At 38.3% G+C, this 10,940-nt stretch overlaps 1 long non-coding RNA gene across 2 annotated transcripts in view; it reads left to right on the top strand.

Moving 5' to 3' along the window:
* The first annotated feature begins 620 nt into the window (after nt 1-620).
* LOC110356800 (uncharacterized) overlaps nt 621-10,940 on the top strand; it is a 119,882-nt gene continuing 109,562 nt past the window's right edge. For both annotated transcript variants that reach the window (XR_010470455.1, XR_010470456.1), the window contains exon 1: nt 621-883. This is a non-coding gene — a long non-coding RNA (uncharacterized LOC110356800). The remainder of the gene's footprint in view (nt 884-10,940) is intronic.

The following is a 10,940-nucleotide window of genomic DNA, read 5'->3' as shown; positions in this document are numbered from 1 at the left end:
ATGATCTTGAGGGTCTTTTCCAAACAAAACGATTCTGCAATTCCATAATCCTTGCCCATCTCTATCGCAAAAGTAAAGAGACAGCTCATTGCAGGCAGGAACTGGCCCCAGGCTCACAGGTACTGTGGGGACCTTCCACTTATGGGCTGCAGTTTGTTCAGTGGCCCAGAGGCAGGTTGTTAATGTGTTGCTTGGATTCCCCATGTTTAAGCAAATATAGTACTTATTGACAGCAGAGACTGACGAGGGTGAATGTCTGGGAAATGCTGACTGTTTCCACTTGGGGTTGTGCTGGGTACAGCTGCATGCAGTGCAGTCTCCCAGCCCCAGGTGCAGTGCTTTTGCCTGTGTTTGGTAAAAAGAAAGGGGGGGAGGCAGGGCTGGAGAGTGAATCAGATGCCTGAAATTAAATGCTGTGAAACCTCTTCTCATTTAATTCCTACCTCAAAGGATATCTCAAAGGCCAGACTACAGTCACAAGAAAGGCAATAATAGTGTTAATCTCTTACATTGGCTCTCTGGGCTATACATCTGCAAGAAAATGCTCCACACTGCTCACACCCTGCCTCCTATCTCCCCAGAGCAGCTGGTGCATAAAGCTCCTGGTACCAAGTGTGTGCAGCACTGGATCCTTAGTCATCAGGGGGAACAAGGCTGACAGCAGAGGTTGATGCCTGCAGAGAGAAAACAGTTACCAGCTGATGCTTCAAACAGCAGCTGCAGTATCCTCAGATTCACTGACTCCCACTCAAAGACCTTGCCCGAATCTGTTCAACATGCAGAAGGCAGCACATGTGCATCCATGGAGAAGCCTACTGTAGGCAGAGAAAAAGCTGGCCACTGGTGTGAGGTTTTAACCCCACTGAAACCAACAAGGAAGGAGGTGAGAGCTCTGTGGGGGGCGGAGAGGGAACAGAGACCTTCCGGTGTCAATAATGTCCATAAATCCTTTGAAGGGGAAGGGGCAAAGCAGTGAGAAATGCTGCTTTTGAGAATGTGAGAAGTTGAAGCACAGATCAGTACTAATGAAGTAGAAATCGAGGAAAATCAAGGCCTGCCATCTGGTCATTCAAGGCCTGAGGAATCCAGGTTTGTATTGGGGTGGGGGATCTGTGCTGGAGCCAGGCAGGCTGAGTTGGGACCCCACTATTGGGTTGCTGCATCTTTGTCTTTACTGCATGTATCTGTTGGGAGACTATTGGCATTGATTTTCATATCTATAAAATTTCAAAACTTCTTTCCAAAACATACTGTAACAAAATACCCTGTACTTGGTACATGTCTGTATTTGCATTTTTAATTAGATATGTGTCTGTTTTCCTGTATTTATATGTTATACCAGTATATATAGATAGAAGAAAAAAAAGGAGGTAATACATGACACACGGGTAAAATATGACACTGTGGTCAAGCATTTGTACTGAATGAGGTTCAGAATAGAAAAGGGTAATATTTTTTAGTGACTGAGGTGCACCATTATAATTTTAAAAGGCTCTTTAACATCGTGGTGCTCAGCCATTATTTTTCAGAAGGGCATACATGATATATAACTGAATACCATAAGCAGCTTCTATGAAGGAAGTATTTTCTAGTTGTCAGCAGACAGGCAGTGTAGCTGAGAAGAGGATTTCATCATGCTTTCTCCAAATTCCCTAGCTGGCAGCTTCTCTGCTCACCTCCCAGTGGCCCTCTGTTCTGCTGCTCTGGCAGTGTTTAATGTTTAGAGAGACAAAGGAGGATTGTACATACATCAGCACTGCCTGAGAGAGAAATACAGCAGGAAACACTGATTCCAAATTGCTGTTTAAAGTGCCGCCTTTCTTCTGAAATGCAGACAAAACAGAAATAAAACAGGAGCTAAAAGCAGTGACTTTTGTTCAAGCAGAGAAAGGGGTCCCTTTTGGCACCTTTTCTAAGGCACTAACTGTACCCAAAGAGCAGTTGAAATGGGGTGAGAAGGAAATGGTACTTCTGATGTAAACAACTGGGCAATGGTAAAGCAATAACTATTCCTTTAGATACCGGTTTCCGCTGAACTAGAACTTGGGAGGTAAAAACTAATTCTTACTCTTGGTGGTAAATCTGCTGGGCTAAATCTGAAAATAAAACGAAGCTCGCAAACTTGGCAAAGCTCGCCAAGTCTAAAGAATCCTACTAAATGTACGTTAGCTGGAGACTGATACATGGACTGCTGCACAGATTCTGCTCAGAATTATGCCATCCCTTCATGCAAGGCCCCCAACACAGGACGCTGAGGTTTTGTGGCTGAGAAATGCATCTGGGTCTGCTCCCCTGTTCGATGTGGGGATAATGGTTATTGCAGACTAGATGGATAATACTGGGGTATTATGTATGATTTGCTTGCTCATTGGGTTTTTTTCTCCTACCTAACCTGTCAGTAATCAGAGACCAGAACTTGCATGGGGCAGTTTCTGCACTAAGATCACTTGAAATATTGTAATACACAGATCTGAATTTGCACACTGAAGCCAAGTGAGGTGTGCTGGTTGAGGATGTGGTCCCTTTTTTAATCTGTAGTGAGACTCTGGAAATCTTTGGGGTACCTGAAATCAGTGAGGTAAAGCAGAATGGCTCCTGTATTTGTCTGGTGTCTGTTCTCGGAGTCCTTTAAAAAGTTCATACTCTGGCTATCTTTTTAGAGCCAACATTGCTGTTTATCCAAAATGGTTAGCAAGGAAATAATATTATTCAACACACACACACACAAAAGAGAAGTGAATTAGTGTCATCTTGAGAAGCTTCTTAAAGAAGATTTTTCTACATATGTTCATTCTGCTTGCTGGAGCAGGGAAAGGTGCTAGATCATTACGCTTTAGGTTAAAAACGAATCACCTCCTTGCAATGCTGCTCCTCAGATGTTCTTTTATTATACTCCTGGAGTGATAATAGATATAGACGATGCTCCAAACTCCCACAATTTCTCTGGGCTTCATGCCAAGATTTAATGCATTAAAAATGAGAAGAAATATATCTTTACTAAGAAAAGTTTTGTTGGGGATACAACATCGTGTCAAGTTCTAGAATTCTAGCAGAGATGCGTTTGGGGCTGCCATTTGCTGCACTGCGCCTACCCCTTTCTGACTCTAGTCCAATGCTAATTAAGTGTAGCATACAGAAAGCTGAGGCGAAGCATTCAAAACAATCAAGAGATCATGAAGATCACAGAAGGTGGTTCATGCTTTATTCATATGTCGGTAGGGATCTACGTGCTAGCAAAGGTCTTAAAAGACAGAGCAGAACAGGTAGTCTAGAAAAAATTATAGCAACTGCATGAAAAGAAAAGTGTTACTGCATTGGCATTGGTGTGCCTGAGGCACTTGAGTGTTCCCTTTTGCCTAAAGTAAGCAATAACTGCCTCATGTCACAGCACTGGTATGAGCAAAGGTTGGCTTTGTCATGGTGCTATGTTTGACTTATTAATGAACCAATATTCAACCGTTCACTTGTATATGCAGAGAAGATGGCCTTGAAAATTAACCTGTTTTCAGAAAAAGGCCAAAAAGTAGAAGTGCAACTACTCATGCTGCAGTTCTAAGCATCAGATCAGCACAGGAACCATGGTGCCCTGGATGGTGTCAGATGCAGACTCAGGCTCGTGTGCTGGGCATGCATCATTAGTATCACTTTCTTCTCTCCCATAGTGCGGGTTAATCAACAATAAGCCACTCATTTAAGGATGGAAATGCAGCTACAAGTGGGGTTTTTTTGTGTCCACAATACTAAGAAGTTCCACATGTCTGCTCCCCACTTGCATGAAGAGCCACAGCTCTTGCTTGTTTGTCCTTAGTTCTTTTACTGGAAGATGCAGCAAGCAATTGGTCCCTACCTACCTCATTTATGTTGTTAAGGGTATTGTGGACTTTTACTATATGGTATTTTTAATAAGATGCCTCTTTTCCAGCCACCTCAGTTTTTCTTCTTATTGAAGTTTTTCCTGCTTTTGATTATCCTTGTTGGCCTTCTATGGACCTTTTATGTCCTTTTGTATATGAGGAGAACAGAACCGAACACCATATTCAAGGCATAGACAAAACATGGATATATACTGCAGCATCGTATTTTCTGTTTTGTTCTTTATTCTCTTCCTGATAATTCCTGGAATTTGTTTTGCTCTTTCAACTGTTATAGAACACTAACCTGATGTTTTTTGTGGACTTATCTGTATCATAACATGAAGCTCTTGCTCCCAAGTGGTGAAGGTCAATATAGCACTCAAAATTTCTTGTGTGAAGCTAAGATTGGTTTTCCCCATGTACATCACTTTATGTTTATATGCACTGAATTTCATCTACCAATTTATTGTCCAGTCACTAGGCCCCTTAGTTCTTAGTACTTTGGATAGCTGTGTAGCTTGGATAGCTGCAAATTTTGTTATCACTCAGCTCACTCCCTTCTGGAGGTGATAAAGCTTCAAGTATCTTAGAACAAGTTCCAGTCCAAATCCATGCAGAATTTGACTAGTGACTACACTGAGAAATGACCGTTACTCTTATATTTGTTTTGAGTTTTGTATGCAGCTTAATTTCTATGCATGCTTCATTTCTTTGTCTTTGATTAAGTAGATTTTAAGAAACCTCTTGGAAATCCAGGTTTATCAACTAGAATACTTTCACCTACATATTTGTCACCCCCTTCTTGCACCTTAAAGAAGCTGGGTTCACTGCTCTCAAATCAGACAATCTACATGGTTTCATATTTGGTTCCATCTAATTTTCAGGTGGAGAGTTCTTGTTTGTAGTAGAAATGACAACCGGAACAAAGAAAGAAGGGAATTAAGAAACCATGAGAATCTGTGATTTATTTATGACATATGAAACTAAAAAAAAAAAAACTTTCACATTTTTCTAAGTGCACAAAAATCTCACTTCAATTATTTTGAAGGCACTGATTTACCCTATCTTTTATAGTGTGTAAGTGAAAAATTCTCACAGTCCAGATGGAAAAACATCTGAGCATTGCTATGTTTTACTGATAAAACATTTAGAACATATTTATGAATACTACTTTTACTACTCAACCAGCTGAGGATTTTCTCACAAACATATGAAATAATTTTCTGATAGATCTTCTGCTGTAACTTTTTGCAATGATGCACAAAAGCTTAAAAATTTTCATCAAAGAACGCAAGCATTTACATTTGTGGGCCTAAATTGGTCTTGGCTCATGGTCATCAGAATCTCTTAAAAGAATAAAATTTTTGCTTAGTTAATATAGGTGACCCAACTTGAGGGATAAAATCTGACATATTCTTGAGGTTCAGATGATTACCCAAATGTATACATAAACATAGGCAAATATTCAAGTCTTGCACAGATGATGCTCTTGTATATACAACTAACTTAAGGGTTTCTGGATTCATGTGCCAGGCTGTAGCTATTCTGATCTCATATCTATCTTACAGTATGTTACAAAACTCTTTCTGAAAGATTTTTAGCTGGAATTCCTTTCCTAAATGTAGGTAATTTGGGTAATAAATAGACCTGTGCATCTGTTCTCCCAATACAAGTACTGTAATACAGACAACCTAATTTCAGTGTTCTCCCAATACAAATCTAGTAATATACACAATCTAATTACAGATACCTTCTTAGCTGCTGAGGTGTAAATGTTGGATTAAAAGCTGAATACATTTTACTGACTATGGGAGTGCAGACGCGTACCTCAGCTTAGTTAACAGCTGTATTTAGATCACTATAGTCTCCAGTATAGTCTCCAGCTGGATGCTTCTCCTAATATTTTCTGATATTTTATCTTCCACACCTAATTGTCAACTGAAACCCTTTTTATTTTATTTTTTTCCCTGATTTTCAGATTTGATGAGAAGTCTTTTTTAGTTTTTATTTTGTTTTGTTTTTTAATGAATATAATACTGAGTGATCTCAAGCATCTTTCTTGTAGCACTCTACAGATCAAGTTTCCTCTCCCTCTCCTCTCCCTCTCCTCTCCCTCTCCTCTCCCTCTCCTCTCCCTCTCCTCTCCCTCTCCTCTCCCTCTCCTCTCCCTCTCCTCTCCCTCTCCTCTCCCTCTCCTCTCCCTCTCCTCTCCCTCTCCTCTCCTCTTCCTCTCTTTTTTCTGTTTTCTTCTATTTTCAACTCCTTTCTCAGTTCTGCTATGGTCTTTTAAATGCACTAATAATAAATATTTCTGAACTGCTTTACTTCCTCCTTTTTGTGTCTGGGTTTCCTCATAATCCAATAGGGTGCTTCTTAATGTCACTCTACATATATTTATTTTCTCATGATGGCAATCCTGAGATAGAGTGGTTTAGTAAAAGCTGTGTTTGACTCCATTACCATGGAGTTTAAGCATGTACTGCAAGTGAGGCTTTCTATGCAAGCAGAGCATGAAGCTATTTAAATCACTTCCATCCACCATATTTTGAATTGTCCAGCCAGTGACAATTCAAAAACTCCAGGGTGAAATAATGCACTCTCCCTCCTGCTGTGATCCTTGAATCAGCTTGAATATTTGTTAACATGACATTTTTAGTTTATAATATGTGGTAATTATATTAATATAGTTCCTGGGGAGATTTTTCTTCTACTGATTGCATTTCTATCCTTTTTTTCTGGTGCATAATTTGTGTAGTGAATCAAATATCTTTAATAAATATTAATAAATATTACATTTACCATATATTTAAGTCAACAGGGAGGCTATTTTGCCATTAGCCTGCTATGAGAGTATATTAAAATAAGTGGATCATAATGGTTTAGAATGAAGGACAATTTTCCATAAATTTCTGTGTGTAGTTATACGTGTAGCAGTACACTTGGCAGAAAAATAACAAATTACCTTTTAGCAGATATATTAGATGACAAAAACTATATTATAAAGAACAGGCATGCATCAATCACATTTTAGAAACTGCTTGGGTAATTCAAAACAATGTGTAAGACCTGAATTTTGTGGCTAAATGATCTTCAAATTAAAACAAATTTTACATAATGTTGGGCTAGTTCATACTGAACTATTAAGATGGGCTAGCTTATTAACAGAAACATGCATTACTGTGGGTTTCTTAAGTAATCTATGTTTTAGTTAAGCTACATCTTGCTGTAGGGGATTGTGGATAACAGTTTTCCAATTCTCTTCTCGTGTCCATACAAATAATTGCTGGGACCTTTGTGTATTTGGTGCTTTAAGGGTATTTATTGTATACAAAGTGGAATACAAATAAAAGGCAGTCAAAATGAAATGTCACCCAATATTTTCCCAAGCACCAACCCCAGGGCATGATACTGAAGGAAAACCCACATACTGCATGCCAGACTCTGCTGTCTCGTGTCTCACTCCCTCCCCTCTATTTGCCTCTTTACTTCTAAAATTTTTGCTTGACAATGACACTGAATCAAGCAAGGCTTCTCCAGATACTCTCAGGAGTTATTGCATCTGAGTCTTATTTGATTCTTGCCATGACTTTAAAGCAAGTGACTCTGGCTTTTTAAAATTGAATTCTCCTCTCTTTGTCTGAATTTTATTTTCCTATAATATTTCAGTGTCACCTTCCTCCATTCTGCATGCCGCATGGCACAACAACGTGTAACAGCACGTAACACAGCGATACACAAGACACAAGACTATTGTGCCATGCAAAGATGCCATTCAGCACAATGCTATGACTGTAGTTAGGATGAGGTCCTGCTACAACTAATGAAGTCTCACCTTACATAGGACCACAAACATGTTAAGCAATTGACTTGATTTTATATAGGTTTCACAGCATTTTCAGCCTCTCTGCATGTCATTCTGTGTATATATATATGCCTACAGCCAGGGTCTCTTCCACTACTCTTGTCTTTCTATGCCTTTGTCTCTGACTTGCATCTGCTGCTGGATCCATCCTGTAACTCACATTGTTAATTCTTCACATGTGTGAGCCTTGCTTGATTGGTTTGCTGGTGTGGTTGTAGACTCGTGGCTGAGATGCCTGAGCTCCTTAGCTGGGTATTTGTTGTGTGTTCTCCAGTGCCTATAATTAAACCTGAATGTCACTGATTCTTAGTGCACAATGATTAGGAAACAATGGTTACTGAATGCTTTAGCTGCCATGTTGAATCTTATCAGGGGCTTTGAACACTCTCTGAAATAAAATGAAGGATATCTAAGCACAAGACCAATATACTGTGGTTGGATTTCATCTGTTCAGTGAAATCAGTCCTCTTAGGAGATTCCCTGGAAAACTTCAGACCTGGTGAATGCTGTTCTGTTGTTGGAATTAGACTGTTCAGGCTGAGAAAAGTCCAGTCTACTAATAGGGTCAAGTGGGAACAGCTACACAAATCATATAATGTGAGCAGGTTAAGAATGTGGCAAACAAAGGCTGCTCATCTGACTGGAGTACATACGTTAATGAGGAAGTACATAAGTTAACGGAGAAATCCACTCTGCATGAGGGACCCTGCTCCCAAGGGTGACTATGCAAAGATTTCCCTTCCCTATGGGCAGTTCATACGGTATGTGCAGAATTCAAGCACTGCCCTAACCTCACGTGTTTAACCATTGCATATGTAGGTATTTATTCAGAGAAGAAACATTTAGAAACTAAAATATTATCTGTGTCTGTGTTTGTAACAGATGTGCTAATCCTTGGGAAACAGGTCATTCTGACCTCCTTGCTTTTTCAAAGCAGGAAGTTGTGGACATTTGTTTGGATACAGAAGGGAAAAATGTCTATGATTTCATCTTTTAAAATACACAGAGATACATGCAGTAATGCATTTATCATTCTATTTGGAGAATTTTGGTATTGGTAAAGAAATGTCTTGTTTCTCATAGAAGATTATTTGCTACCCGTGAAAAAGAACAGATATTTAGACCAGAGCAGAACAGCTAAAACATGTCACTCGTAGAAACTTGTTTCCTTGGAAATATTGCAAATATTACTCCAAGTAACTACTTTAGAAATCAGTTCCATTGGAAAATAACAATGTGAGATAATTACTATCTATTTATTAATTTCTATTTCAAAATTACATAAGGACAATATCTAATTTAATGTGTTACTTGCATGAAATATTTTGTGTTCCAACTGCAGTATTTGTAAACAATGTAAAAAGAAGAGTCATGGTAGGTACTTAGAATATTGTAACACTTTTGTTTTGTTACATTTCTATTTCTAGTTAAAAGAGGAAAAATAGGTTTTACCTTTTTTTTTTTTAACTTCTACCTGCCAAGGTCATAGTGTGCAATTCTATCCACTAAAGGCAAAGGAAAAGCTCCTGTTCATATTTGCTCTTTGCTAAATAGTATTTTGCTAAATCTATACCAGATTTATATTTGCAATTAACTCTGAAAAGAAAATACTGTCCAGTTAAGACTTGCATGTCTGAAAAGTAGAAAATATATTGTTTCATAATGAAAATGCTGAATTATAAACACTCCCAATCATGGTAGATGTAAGCACACAGGCAGAATTGATGTTTCAAGCATCTTTCTCCTTGTGTGAAACTACTTTAATAACTTTTCAGATTACATTAATTTTAATATATTTTTAATATGTTCAGTAAACTTGTAATTATGATGAAGAGATGGCAATCAAGCTTCTTAATGTTGAGTATTAATATCTACAATGGCATGAAGATTGTAAGAGTGTAATCAGTTACAATGTCATTTGGGGGGGAATTTATTGACTGGTCATAACGGTGAAAAATGGATGCATTTTGTTCAAAGTAAAAAATAGTATTTGAATCTCAGAAGCAAATTAGCCTTTTCAACAGCAGACTGATGTTACATTCCAAATCTTTTACTTTAGTTGGTTAAGAAAAGAGCCATCAAGGAAGGCAATACCGCACAAGAAATTATCATGTTCTGCAGTGATAAATCATTAAACTTGAAAGAAGAGGAAGAAATGGAAGCTGAGAGTTGACTTATAATGTAAATACATCCCATAACATTATAAGATTGGATAGTCTAAATGTAGTACTAAAAGTTAGTTGCTTTTAATGAGTTATCTGCTCTTAATGTTTTTATGACAGAAGGATTTTGCTGCCCTTAAAGGGCTGTGAGGGGAAAATAGAAAATCAACAACTCCATTCCTTAATGACATTATATAGCTAAAGATTACTGTGGTGTTACTGTATTACTGTTTATTAGGGATGCAGTGCTACTTCTTTAGAGGCAAAAGGACATCCCTCTTTGTTGATGTGGACCTTTGTGAAACATCACACAACTCATTTTACAAGTATACATCTGAGTAAGAATACACATTTCCATTCATAGTCTTCAGTGCTCATGTTTATGGGCTACAACGTTTATTATTCTAGAGTGATTTTCTGTATATATATTGACACAAGAGTATAGACCATTAATTATGTAACAAAGGACACCCATGAAACCAAACCTAATTTTTACTTTCCTAGTGGATATACAGTCTAAAGAGCACTAAAGCACAGTAAATGTATTTTTATTCCAGATCAGTATATTTGCAAGGGTACATTCCTCCCTAATTTCATCAGAGAAACACAGTGCTGTAGGAGCGCTCTTGTCCAAGCCTAAGAGCTTATGTAATAAAAATTGTTCGTGGATATTTGCAGATGAAGTACATTGGCATCTGAATATGCTGTATTCCCCCTTCTGCTAGCAATTACAGGCTGCTTCACATGGGATGCCAGGTTTTATGCAGTGTTCTTTATTTGTGGCAAATTAGGGAGATGTTCTGAGGAACTGAGGTTGCTTAATCTATTTACCAAATGCCAGGCGACTGCAGTTATCATTTTATAGGTGAACAACAAGAACTATCCAATTGTACTTTGAGTGTATACATCCACAGCAGTCCAAATTACACCAGCAGTAGTGCTGCTATTTATACAGGTGGTAATAGCACTACAGAAAATACCACCCACCTGAGAATAAGAGACTGTAGTAAAAGTCCTTATTTATCTGCCTATCTAAATACTCTAAGGCTGAATTCACAAAAG

The sequence above is a fragment of the Columba livia genome, chromosome 2, assembly GCF_036013475.1.
Source record: "Columba livia isolate bColLiv1 breed racing homer chromosome 2, bColLiv1.pat.W.v2, whole genome shotgun sequence".
Taxonomy (NCBI): domain Eukaryota; kingdom Metazoa; phylum Chordata; class Aves; order Columbiformes; family Columbidae; genus Columba; species Columba livia.
This window is presented reverse-complemented; position numbering and strand designations above follow the sequence as displayed.